The 13,950-nt window shown below is 36.8% G+C and overlaps 1 protein-coding gene across 7 annotated transcripts in view; it reads right to left on the minus strand.

Moving 5' to 3' along the window:
* KIF6 (kinesin family member 6) overlaps positions 1 to 13,950 on the minus strand; it is a 156,759-nt gene that overhangs the window by 39,825 nt on the left and 102,984 nt on the right. The window lies entirely within an intron of this gene.

Here is a 13,950-nt window from a genome sequence, read left to right on the forward strand (position 1 = left end):
TAAAAAATTACTATGCTGAAGCTGATTAGATATGCTACCATGTTTTGAGCCCATGCAGATAAACATTTCAGGATGATGGAAACAAGTCAGAGTAAGAATGAGTGTAGGACACATTTTTTTGTTCACATTTAGTTGTAATATATCTACCAAACCTTTGAGAAGTGACTCCTTGAGAGTCAGACACATACTAGCAACCCAGTAAAATCTGAAATAGCTTCCTGTGAAGGTGCAGCATATATTCACTGTTGTGGATAAGCCCAAGACTGCTTCTTGAATTGCTCAGCAATTTAAAACACAACATGATTATATATAACTGCTAAAATGATATAATTAGCTCAGAACAGACAGCTTCCCTCAGCCTTAAATAAAGTGCATGAAAAAATCTTCATATTACAGCTATTTGCTGTTGATTGCATTCCTTCTGCAATATTCACAATCAACCGTAGTGATATTACATTATTTAGGAACTAGTTTGATTAGAAAAAAACAGCTATTGTCTTTTAGTATGTGTAGGTCTATATGCCTGTGCTACAAGTCTGCATGAATGCTGTCTAGACATGTAAATGAACCATGAGATACTATGAAGAACAAATTTCCCTTTCTGTGCTCAGGAAGGAATATCACTCTTGTACAGTACTACTCTGAATAAGTGGAGATCTACTTTAAAATTTGAAGATTTGATTCTTCACTGTTAAAATGTCTGGCTGTCCAATACTAAAGACTTAAATGACTTGGATGCAGGACTTGAGGGAATACTAAATTTACTGATGACACTAAATTGGGATGAGCTATTGACTCCCTTGAGGGCAGAGAGGCCCTGCAGAGAGACCGTAACGAATTAGAGAGATGGGCAATCACCCACTAGAGGAAGTTCAACAAGGGATTCTGTACCTGGCGTGGGGCAAACCTGGCTGTCTGTATATAGTAGGGAATGAGAGGCTGGAGAGCAGTGCTGGAGAACGGGACCTTGGCTCTCAGTTTATGGTAACTTGAACAGGAGTCAGCAGTGCCCTGGCAGCCAGAAGGGCCAAGCATACCTTGGGAGCATCAGATAAAGCATCGGGAGAGGTTTAGGTTGGATACCAGGAAAAGGTTCTTTAGACAGAAGGTGGCTGGGCACTGAAACCGGCTCCCCAGAGAAATAGTCACAGCCTCAAATGTCACAAGTTTAAGAAGCATTTGGACAATGCTCTCAGGCACATGGTGTCACTCTTGGGGTTGTCTGTCCTGAGCAGGACCAGGATTTGGTCTCAATAATCCTGATGGGTCCCTTCAAAGTCAGTATATTCTGTGATTCTATGATCAAGGAAAACTTTTTGTACAAAAGATTGTAGGAATCAACACACACACACACCTCAAAATATAGCATCAACTATCACCTAGCATTTTTTCTTTAATAGAGCAAGTTGAATAGATTGACATAAGAACATACTATAGTCTAATAAAACAGCAAAATGCAATGACTACCTATTTTCAGTCAAAAGACAGCTTGCAGGCAGAAACATGTAACTGAGTATTTTTCCAAGTTTATAGTCGTGGCTTGATTAAATCCAATGAGCCTGGTCAATTAGTTTTAGTTATTCTAGAGAAACTGTAAGTAAAAAATGTTTACTTGGTTTCTTCCTGAGCATAACTTTTTCCCCTGAAAATAGTTCTGTTTGTAAAGAACATCATTTGTAATAATTAGAAAATGAAAATGATTCCTACATATGTACATTCCAACTTAGAGCCAAAGAAAACATTAACATCTTGGGCCTGGAGTGACTGTTACACTAATAAGGTTCTTCTGTTTAAAGAATAGCACACCAGGGGAGCATAATAGAGCTGCTCAAATGAGTTCATTCAGTTTGGTATTTTCTGAATAAGTCATTTGACAAATCATGTTTTCTCATTCTGAGGACCCATTCAGAATACATACTGCAACCCTGGGGCATTGCCTATTGTTTGAAAGTAAAAACAAACATATGCAAGCAACCCTGAAACAATGGACAATATTTAGCATTGCCATTAACATATGCATTGCCCCCTGAAGCCACAAGACTTCTACTTTCTGAAATAGGTTTGCTAAGTGCTGCTGCAAAGACGACTTTATATTACCAAAGATGGTATCCTCTTCTTATAAGGAAGAGCGCAAAAAAGAAAAAGGCCTCAGCAAAGCTACTAGAACTGCCTGGTTCTCTTACCAGTCTCATTTATACCATACCAGATAAGAAAAGTCCTACACCAGCTAAGGAATGAGGAAGACAGAGCAATGACATGTGTCCTTCTCTGTTTTTTGAAAATGGCCAAAGCACGACCATGCTGCAGCAGCAGCAGAAGAGACAGCTCTGGCACAGCTGCCATAAACATAGGTGTATCTCTGAAGGGAGAGAGCCTGCACCACCCACAGGCTGGACATATCAGCCTCACAATAAACCAAATTTTACTGTTCTCCTTGGGGTTAGGGTTATGCTTAGGGTTAAGGTAGAGAAAACTTGAAAGTCCAGAGATCAGGATCAGTGCACAGGAAAAGGTATGCCAAGGAGACCATGGCAATAAAACAACATTTCTCCATCCACACCTTACATGGTGAAAATAATCACATGCTGGGTATCTATGCCTAAGAAAATAGTAATATTTTCTGACAAAATTATAGAAAGGCTTAAAAAAACCAAAATGCCTTTGAACATATCTCCTTTCCAGAGTATTGGTTAAAATTCATTATCTGATTTCAAGATTTAAATTCCTTTATGGAAAGAAAAATCTTCCTTTTCAGAAAATAAATTAAAGGTTGCAATTTCAAAGAGGAACGATTTGGCAAGCCTTGATCCATTACCTGCAAATCATGGCATCCCATGCAATTTCATTGTTTTCCCTTTAGTGAACATGATTTTTTTCATAGACATGTAGGTTATGGATGTCTTCTCCTGTCTTTTCATTTGACTCCATCGCCAGATTCTGGGATTTCAGTAAGGTTAATTTCCAGAGGAAAAATTACAAACACTCAGAAAAGGAGATATGATGAAATAAAATGCAATTGAAAAAAAAAAAATTGGAAATAGTCAACAGGGTAATAGACCAGGATGAAATTAAGGGTTGTGAAAAATACCAAAACTTGCCAAAACTAACCTCACTGAAGTTGTCAAATCAGGAGAAAAAAATAAAAGAGGAAGACAGAAAAGACAGCAGGAAAAGAATTGAATGAAATTACCTGACTAATCTAAAAAATTTTAAAATTGTCACCAAAGGGAAAACAATAAAAATACATGGGATACCATGAAATGCAAGGATGTGGACCAAAAGAAAGCATTACACTCAGGAAAGGATATATGATCAAATAAAATGCAATTGATAAAAATTAGGAAATTTGGAAATTTAGTGAAGACAAGCAAATGGACCAGGATGAAATGAGTTGCAGTGAAAAGGACCAAATCTTACCTAAATTAACCTCACTGAATTTGCAAAATCAGGGGAAAAAATCAAACAAGATAAGGGAAAAGACAAGAGAACAACTGTAAGAAAGGACCAGCCTAATTTGAAAGAAAAAAAATTAATTTCCATCCAAGAAAGGAAATGAAATCTTGAGAACAGAAAAGAAAGTGTTCCAACAGTCTGGAAAGGAGATAGGATCAAATAAAATGCAATTGAAAAAAACCCATAAAATTTGGAAATTTAGACTAAAGGCAGATGGATTGGGATGAAATGAGGTGTTTTGAAAAAGTCAAAGAATTTCCAAAATTTATTGTACCGAAATCCCAAATCCAGGAAACAAACGCAGACAAAATATAGGTGAGGATATTGAGGAAATGACCTGCCTAATTAAAAAAAAAATTCTCACCTAAGTGAAAACAATTATATTGCATGGCATGCCATGAAATTTAGTGAAAAAGTCCAAAACTTGCCCCAATTAACCTTTACTGAAATCTCAAAATCAGAAGACCATGTCAAACAATATATCTGCGAAGAAATTGCTTTCTTTTTTGTCAAGTAAATTTTCCTGAAATATACAGTTTCGGAAATTAAATCTCGTGTTTTTATGAGGAATTTTTAAACAATGTTTTGCTCATTTCCCTGTACTTCATGGCATCTCAAGCCTTTTTTTTGCTTTTCCTTAGTTGAAGATTTTTTTTACATTAGGCATTTCATTTCACCTATCTCTTCCATCTTTTTCTTTGACTTCGTTTCCTGATTTTGCAATTTCAGTGATAATAATTTCAGCAAGTTTTGATCCTTTTCACTGCACTTCATTTCATCCCTATTCATTTTCTTCTAGTTCCTCCATTTCAAAATTTTAAAAATTTTTAAAATTTTATTCTTGCGTGTGTAACACTTCCTTTTCTGTTTGTAACACAAACAGAAAAGCTCCGAGTGTTTGTAACAATTTCCTTTCTGTTTTCAAGATTTCATTTCCTTTCCTGAAAGGAAGAGTTCTTGTGATTTCAATGAGGATAAATTCTGTAGGGTTTGATTCTTTTCTTTGCCCTTTATGCACCCCATGCCTTTTTATTGTTTTACCTTTTTTTCCCCCATTTCTTTTCATGAATTTTGTCTCTTGTCTCTTCTTTTAACTTCAGTCCCTTAGGTTTTATTTGGTATCATTTTGGTAGGTTTTGGAGCCTTGTATTTATAAAGGAACACACCACTTCCCAAAGATTGCATCCTCAACAGCTTTGTTCTTGGTGCCATTTATGTTCCAGGGAACTGGGCAAGAAGCTGCTTTTGCTGCTGCACTTAGGGTTAGGGTTACGCTTACAGTTTGTGTTGAGAAAACCGCAGAGCCTTGAAGTCCGCAGACACTGCAACTAGAAAAGGCATGCCAACCCCACCATTGCTCTCTTCACACCTTGGCACCACCCACAAGGTGGAAATTCACCTTGAAAAATTCTGATTTTTCTGCTCTGCTTAGGGTTAGGCTTGAAAAAGCTACAAAAACTAGGGGCATAAGCATGCCAAGAGGAGCATGGTGCTGCCCCAACATTGCTTCCTCACATCTTCCTTTTGGCACTTCCCTTGTGTCTTGATCCTCAGCCTTGGAAAATGCTGATTTTTCCTGCTCCACTTACAGTTAGGACCTATAACATGTGCAATGCCTACCATAAGTATAACAAAGACATACTTTCTCTACTGTTTTCAGAAAGGAATACTAACACTTCACAGGCTTTTATAATAGACTTTATAGTTTTGTCTGCTTCTCTTTCTTATTTGCACATCTTACTATCAGCTTTCTGGGGACTCAATTCAGCTAAAGAATTATTGTATTATAAATTACCTAGTCATAGGTTGTTTAGAATTACACTCAGCAAACATAATTGCATTACTTCAAGACAATTTAAGCCTTGCTTACTTGGCAGAGACTTTTGAGATTTTAAAAAAATTTTCACGGGAATCAAAATATGATCTGTTGATTACAAACAAGGTAGTTAATCGATTACTCTCACTATGAACATAGCAAAAAAGCAAAGAAACAAAAAATCATTAACATGAACCTTTCACTGAAGTTCTAGCAAGAAAGAAAAATACATTCCATCTCTCTGCTTTATATTATGATCCAACTAGATGCTCAAAGGACAAGAAAATAGGTTGTGGAAACGTCCATCATAGTCTGCCTCAGAGGACAGTAACCAGTTACCATATGGTAGCTACCTGCCAGGCCTGTGTGAAAGTCATGACACCAATTCTGCCTTACAGCACCTTGAGAGATCTTCCAGAAGACACTGTTTCTTCACAGAAAGACCACACAATTTTAGATTATGCTCTACAGATCTATGGTTAACTAGGCCATACAAATCCTGCCTGAAGTGGTAGAAAAAGAACCTGAACAGGATCAGGATGAAAGTGATCAGGATGAAGATATATTGCATAATGGAAAGCAGGAAATATGTTAAAACTGAAGGATTTGTAACCAAACAGAAAAATAAGATGTAGCATCCTACAAAGCAAAGTAAATTACATTTCTAACAAAGAAGAAACCGCAGATGGTCACAAAATAGTTAAGAAAATAATATCTTTAGAAACTCAGCTGTTTTTCTGTGTTTTCAATTCCTTGCTTCCAAAAATCAAAATGTAACATTTAAAAAAATTAGATCTCAAAACTGTTGTCATAATGGCACGAAACTTAGATATTTATCCAAAACAAACACACATAGGAACTTTGGTTTTTTTCAGCATTAAGTTGCCAAACAATTGGGCCAAGAAATTAAGGAGAAAGATTCTGAAGACTGTGTCAGCCATGCTGAATGGCTTCAACTTTAACAGCTACTGCTATTTTTGGTAGACACATAAACATGTCTCGTTTATTACAAAACTGCTTTGAAACTGACCTGCAGATCAGAAACAGACTGGGGCTTCTAGGCACTGGGCCACATTGAATAACATCCCAGCTGGGAAATTACATCTGGGGGACTGTTTGTCCCCATGGTCTGTTTTCTCTTCTGTTTTTCTTAGAGATGGCTGCAGGTTTTGCAGACCCAATGTGCTTTGTTATGTTAGGTATAAGCCACATCACTCAGGAATAAGCAACAGGGTTACACACCTGAGAAGCATAGTTACACACCTGAGATGAATTATGGAAGAAATAATGTTTGCGTACTATTTTCTGATACAACTTGTGTCCTGATACCAAGACTGTCTCTGTTAAGTGACAGAGGACATCTGTAACAGACAGGCAGTGTTCCAGGAGAAAAGAAATCAGTGGAAACTATGTGTATTGAAGCTTTAATTTTCCATATATCCCAGTGCAGGACAGAAGTGGTGAAGCAGCAGGCAGGCTGGCTTTTTTGCTCAGAGAGCTTCCAGTCTACATTGATGTGTTTTTGTCAAATCTCCTACTTCTCATAATAAACTACTATTTCAGCTTCTCCTAGATCACTGATCTGGCTGTTGATCTGGAATTTCTCAGGTACTGAGCAATCCAGCTAGGGATGTTGGACACAGAAATCATGGTACATGCAGCCTGACACTGAACTGGCTTTGAAGAAGGCACACACAGTACACCTGACAGAGAATGTGCTGAATGACCTGCACAGCATGTGCTGCACCAAGTGCCCATTTGCACTGGGTGGGATAGGGCTCAGAGCAACCTGTTCTAGTGGAAGGTGACCCTGCCCATGGCAGGAGAGTTGGAACAGATGACCCCTAAGGTCTCTTCCAATTCAAACCATTCAATGATTCTATGAATCTATAGCTAATGCTTGTTGCCCTTGATGAACTAAAAAAAAAATAAACATAAATGTGGAAATCTTTTCAGAATCTTCTTTTCAATCCATACACAAGTAGAACTCAAACTGACCTCAGCTAGAGTTTTTCCTTAGTGAAGACTTCAAGATTTCAAGTTCCATGGGTTTTAAAGGTCTCTGCTGTGAATACAAACTACCTGAAGAATGAAATGCTGTGGAATGACATTGTTGACTTATCTGCCCATTAAATCTGCATACAGAATATATTTAGTTATGAGTTGTTTGCATCTCATTTGAACCACATTTTTTTGTGGAATGTAACCTTTTCTTCTTGAAGTTTCTCAATCCCTTTTTAAACCAAACCTTGCCTTTTTTCTTCTACACTAGTCATTTCCAGTAAAATTTGCTCAGCACGTATAAGTTTTCATAACTACTTGATAGTTTTTGGAATTACACTAGAACAGTTAATTAAATCAGCAACTAGGAAGTCACAGTGTTTATTTCCATAAAAGAGTAAGTATCTCAGAATATTACACTAAAGAATGGAATGCATTTCAAAGCACAGTAATTTCTCTCTTATTGTCTCCATTCACGGCTGAAACAATGTCCAGTAAGTTAATGTCTTTAACTCAGAACATTTATATTACTGTAAAGAAATAGATAATACTACCAATAATATTAAGCTTTAAGAAAGCCATGCATAGATTTTGACGGATTCTCTCTTCATCTAGCAAATCATCACAGCTTTTTCATTTCATTTAGGTTGCATGTAAATCACAGAACTTTTCTTTAACAGAGAAATCCCATCCTTCCAAAGCACAGATACTTCTTCAGCAAAATTAATAAAAATGCTATTTGCTTGTGCATGACTTCCCTCAATTCTTTCATCTCATATAATCATGGCTTAAAATATGTGTAGCATTCCTAGTATCAGCTGTGGTATTCTAGTTCTTAACTAGCCGATTCTTTTCTTAACTAGACGATTCTTCTTTTTTCAAGTAATTGCCCAAATGTGAAGCTACAACAATGTATACCACAGAGTGCTCTCAGACCGTCTCTGCCTAAAAAACCTGAACTTCATCTCTCTTATTTATTTTTCTCTCTGTGCAAAAATGCTGCTATCAATGTCCTTCATAAAGCTGTGCAGGTGTAAAGAAAACCCTTGCATGATGCAAAGGAAACCCTTGCAAGAAATATTTTTACTTTGGAGTTTAACATAGGTCTGCTTGGCTCATCACGATGGGGAGGAAGAGTGACAGTAACAAGATTGATTTTTATGTATACATACATAGAATCTTGCACAAAGAAAAAAGGGTGAATAAAAATTCTGGATTTATATTAATTAGGTTTGGAGTAGGTTTAACATCTACTGTGCATTCACAGAAATAACAGTGTGACATCCAAGTTAGTGAATCAGAACCAATATTATCTCTGAGCGCTGACATGTCTTGTCCTTGCTCTCCTTCATCCTTACCATTTCAGCATATCATGCCATTAACTGTGACACATATGAACAGTATTTGAATTATTTGCAGGCAAATTAAATGAGGACTCTTCAATAACCTTGCTTTGCAGTACTAGAACCTGCTGTCACTAAAGATTATAATTTGCTTTGGTATTCCATGATCTTGTGCACAAAAATCTAAACCTGAAATGAGGCAGAGCAGCGCAACAGCTCAGTATTCCTGAGGGTATAGACGCACCATCAACATCATGTGCACATAATCCACCCACCTACCCTTTTTCATTCCGAGAGTGCCTGTTTCCTCACACAGTTATTACTCCCACATGAGTTTGTCCTTCCTCTTCCAGCTTCAATCATAATGTTAGCTGATTTCTGGACAGACTAAAAACAACAGCTGCTTCCCTCTGGGCATTAAATACCATTTAGTATGTTTTTTTCCCTTTAGGAAAAAACTAAATGTAATAGTGGTAAAAATAACCCAAAACAGTCAGACTTTTATAGGAGTGAAATGGAAATCTTTACTGCTCTTAAAGGCTTCTAACACACAGCACATTCTTGCACATAGGAAACTTTCTTTGGTGGTGAAATTCTGAATGAATGTATCAGTTTGATTACATTGAAAATAGAAGTTACAGTTCCCCAAATCACTCTTGGATTAATGTAGTAGCAGTTGGGTCTTTTTTGTTATTTAATGCTTTACAGTTTGTTCAGATGTAGAGTAATCCTTACCAATTTGACACAGAATTTTTGCAGTAATAGTGTAAAACCACCTTGTCCATAGCAGCACCGTAGAAAAAAACAAACCCTCCTGCTAGCCCTGATAAGGGGAGAAGTTTTTATTTCAGAGGTTTTGCCTTTGCTTCTCACCATACAGCTCTAGTTTAATTGACAATAAATTAAAGTAATTTTCCTGACCTCAATCTGTTTCACTTAGTAGTTGTTAAACCATGTCCGCATCTTTATCTCAACCCACAACCTTTTTCTTCCTACTTCTCCACCCTATTCCTTTGAGGAAGGGATGTGAGGAAGCTGCTGGATAGTCAGCTGAGGTTGACTCACCACACTGTGCTAGGCACAAGCACTCAAATTTTTGCAATGAGAAATTTTCTTCACTGTTCTGAAATCAAATCTTAAGCTTCAGCACCAAATTTCCTTCACTGTTTTCTTCAGTAATACGAAAAGGATCTACAGTTCTTGTTAGAGACTCTAACTCTGAAAATAATACATTGCAAAAACACATGCAGTCATACAGCACTTTTTTTCCCAAGAAAAAACCTTTTTTTTTTAATTCTTTTTTTTTTTTTTTTTTTTTTTACTAGCAAAATATACACTTTGAAAGTTCTTAATGTTGGACTAGAAAGGCAAAAATGTACTTTGTGTCAGTGCTGGCCCACTTTCCACTTCTGCTACGCTGGTTACAGAGTTCTCATTATTTCCTGTCCTCTCAGTTATTTTTTTCCAGTTTCACTCATGTTGGTTTTTTGTATTTGTCTTTTAAAGCCCAGTCATTGGGTACATTCTCCAGCCATATGTAAACAATTCTGAATAGTTCACTCAAACAAATCCAGGCATGTCTACATGTTCAAAATCTATACAATTTCTCTGCTTTTTTATGGTGTATTTATGCAATAACTTGCAAAAAGAATTGCCCCTCAATGCTTGCACTAAAGCCCTCGGCTCCTTTATTTTTGCCTATACAAAGTTTAGTGTCATAATGCAGCAAATAGTGCCACTAAAATTACCCTGACTTAGAAATACTTCTCTCTTCTTCTTTTTTTTTTTCCCCAAGTATCAGAAAAAGACAATTTTCATCCTCAATAAAAGTCATCCTCGTATTCTAGGAAGTCATTGTGAAAAGTAAGCATAATGATAAATTTAAGATGTATTATTTCATTAAAAAAATATAAATCCCTGCACTACAATTAAACATAAAAGGAGACAGAATCCAGGACTAAGTGGTATACTAGCAAAGAGGCATGCTGGTCACAATGTCTCATTTCTGATATTATAGTTATTCCACACTTGAAATCCACCTTATATCTAGACATAGTTTTCCTTAATCTTTTGTGCAAGCAGTACATCTACAAAAGCCTACCAAGAAAATCCTACCACAAATTTCTTTTTACAGCCCTAATTTCCTGATGTTTTTGAAATGCTAGTGTAATTGAGAAGGGGTTGGAGTATTGTGTGTACTTTTCACTGCAAAATACTAATATTTCCAAAGTCAGAATGAAAGAGTATTTATGACATAAAAGTTACAGCCAGATGCTGCTGTCACTATCTCAAAATATAATCGGACTGCATGAAATGGATTATTATGGCCTCTGTGGTTTTTAGCTTTATACTATTAAGAGTAACTTAGAAATAATGGAAACTGATATTGATGGGATCTGTTCTTGATTGTACACAACAAGGCAGCCAGGAATGCTTAAGGAAACCAAAACAACAATAAAAGTAAATGAAAGATCTAGTTGCAGGCTGCAGATGACTCTTATTTCTCATACCACATTTTAAGTAATAATTTGGAAGTTTAGGAAACTTACTTAGCATCTTTAATGATCCTTTGAGTATGACTTCAATGATGAAACAGACTTAATTGAAAAAAAATGTTTTATGCTGTTAAACTGTATAGGGTAGTGTAATTGAATTGACTAAGCTGAACTGGATAGAAAATTTGAATACTTCTTAGGAGGTGCTTACAGGTAGATACATTAACAAATATGTTCTAAACAAAGGTGGACAGGATGAAAGGACAGATGAATAAAATCTAATATTTATATTAGCCAGAGTGCTAATTTTCACATGTTGCAGAGTATTACACAGAAAGAATTGAAGAAAGGAATTTACAGTATAATCACTTTTAAGCCTCAGACATCAGTGCATAAAAACCATCCACAAAGTAGTTACATCTGCATGACCTGCATCAATCAGGATATAGATAGCTATAAATGGATACAACACAGAAATAATTTCTTCCTTATACAATAGAACTAGAGTAAAAACTGAATGAAAATACATTTTTCCCATTTTGCTACCAAAATAAAAAGAAAGTAAGGAAAGTAATTTTCAAGTTGAAAACGCTTCTCTTGTAGCTACACTTATATACCAAAACAAGACAAAATGTGCTTTGTGCAATTTTTTTTTAGAACTTTGGAGACATTTCTAGCTTGATTCTTAAGGGGCATTTTCAGCATTCATGTGGTCTACAACCTATTACAATTTCCTACAGGAGGCATGTAAGCATTGTCAAGCACAGTGCAGCACTACTGATTTGTTACATGGCTGTTTGCTTTGTTCATGGCATCAGTTTGGTTTTTTAGTTTATATATACTGTTGTTGTATCACTCATGTTTCCCAGACATACTTCACTGTTTCAATATTAACACTGAAGAATTTTAACAAAAGCAAGTTTTAAACAGATGTTTTTAATTGCAGCTAAATCCATACTCTACTGCACTACAGCTCTCCGAAATTTTGCCTTACTGAGGAAAAACACACAGCAATTCCGTCCAAACCAAGGGTTTCTTCTAGATTTTGCAGCAATCCATGGAAACAGAGTCTTGAGAGATGATGTCTACATTGCATTGTTACCTTATTTCTGAGAGATTCAAATCTCAAGGGACTGAGAGATCACACAAGTCTTGGCCTAGCATGATGTTGCAAGTGGTACCTTTAGGACTGGCCTGTGTCCCACTGCATCTTCTACTGTCTCCCATGCCCTCCAAACATTTGTTCTCCCTCAGGGAAAATGCCTTTAAGGTGGCTGCTAGGCTCCTCCTTTCAAGCAGCACAGTTGGAACCCCAGATACTGAGCAAGATGTGCTTTTGTGTAGCTGCTTATTGCTGCTGTTCACTGTTCCTGCTCTAAAATTAATTTCAACTTCCATAAGAGAAAGAAACTTGGCAGTCAGGGCTGACTTTTGGCTACACCTTATTTAGGCTAAGGAATTTCTTGGGTGTAACATAGATGAGCAAATCTAAGAGACAGAAGGAATGCAAGACAACGTGGACTTCAAGGTGGTAGCAGAGTTTGGAAAAGGTATGGTATGTTTAACTTGCTTTTCCAAATTTGCCACAGTAAAAAGCCTACTTGGCAGGAGTTAAGCGAGTTTATATGGACACTGCAGAAACCCATAGTTGTGAGGTAGATACTGAAATTCTTCTTGCATGGGTCAATTTATGAATATCTATGCACAGGTTCTGTACTGACATTTATGTTTTGGCCAGCCTAACAGAGGCAAATTAACCTACTGAAAGAAGAAAGGTGAATTCTAGTGTCATGTCTTACAGAAATAACCAAGTGTTGAGAAAACTTGCAGGAAGGCTCAGCACCTGATGTGTCTGCTTCTGGATCTATTCCAAACATCAGTTGTGCTGTGGTTTGAAAACACTTTGCCAACATGGCTGAGGCTTTCTGCATACCTGACATAATTTAAATATACTGCATAATATCTCTGAGGGACTTGTGGTGAACCCAAAGGTGACTGGGAGGGGAATCTGGCATTAATTATCATTCATGACCACAAAGAATATAATCATGGCTATAGTGCAAGTACAGAGCACTTGGCAGCTGTGTTGTGAGATAATTGTCCTTTCCCAGAAGTCAACTGCTATTCTAAGACATGAAGTGATGATAATGACTTCAATGTCCATGTCTATTTTGGTGCCACCCAAAAAAGGAGGAGATAGAAAATAAGAGCAAGATCTACACCACTTGCCCTGGATGCCGGATTACCTTTCAATCTGGTCCCTCACATTCTGCATCTGAAAGGTTGAAGACACATGGCTCACCTGAATGTGCAAAATGGAGGACATGGATCTCCAAGAACTTCAGGGTCAGAAAAATGTTTAACATCTGACAAATCCTGGACAGCCTCCAGGATTGGAGTCAATTGAGTGATTTGGAATCAACAGAACTCCAAAATCATCTAGGAACACACCAAAGGCTGCTAGGACGATCAAATAAGACCTGCCTTGGGGCTGAATATATCTATGGGTGATTTTTGACATTGAACAATCTGAAATTGGATATCAACCATATACTGTTGGGGCCTTAGAAGAAAAAAAATGAAACTCCCTCCCAAACTGAGGCACTCCTCAAAATTGAACTAATTAATCTGTACAAAGTGCAGAGTGCTAATCTTTTATCAGAAGTCATCTAAATTTATGGATAAATACAATCCTTAACTCAGATATGAATTTTTCAAATTATGGTTTTGGATCCTTTTATTCCAAAATAAAATTTAAAATTCCATGCTAATACCTTACCTTCTCTTTTTCGATAAATTTCAGACATTCTATCAAATAAAGAAGGGAACTGGTTTTTACATT

The sequence above is a fragment of the Melospiza melodia genome, chromosome 3 (genome assembly GCF_035770615.1).
Source record: "Melospiza melodia melodia isolate bMelMel2 chromosome 3, bMelMel2.pri, whole genome shotgun sequence".
NCBI classification, from domain to species: domain Eukaryota; kingdom Metazoa; phylum Chordata; class Aves; order Passeriformes; family Passerellidae; genus Melospiza; species Melospiza melodia.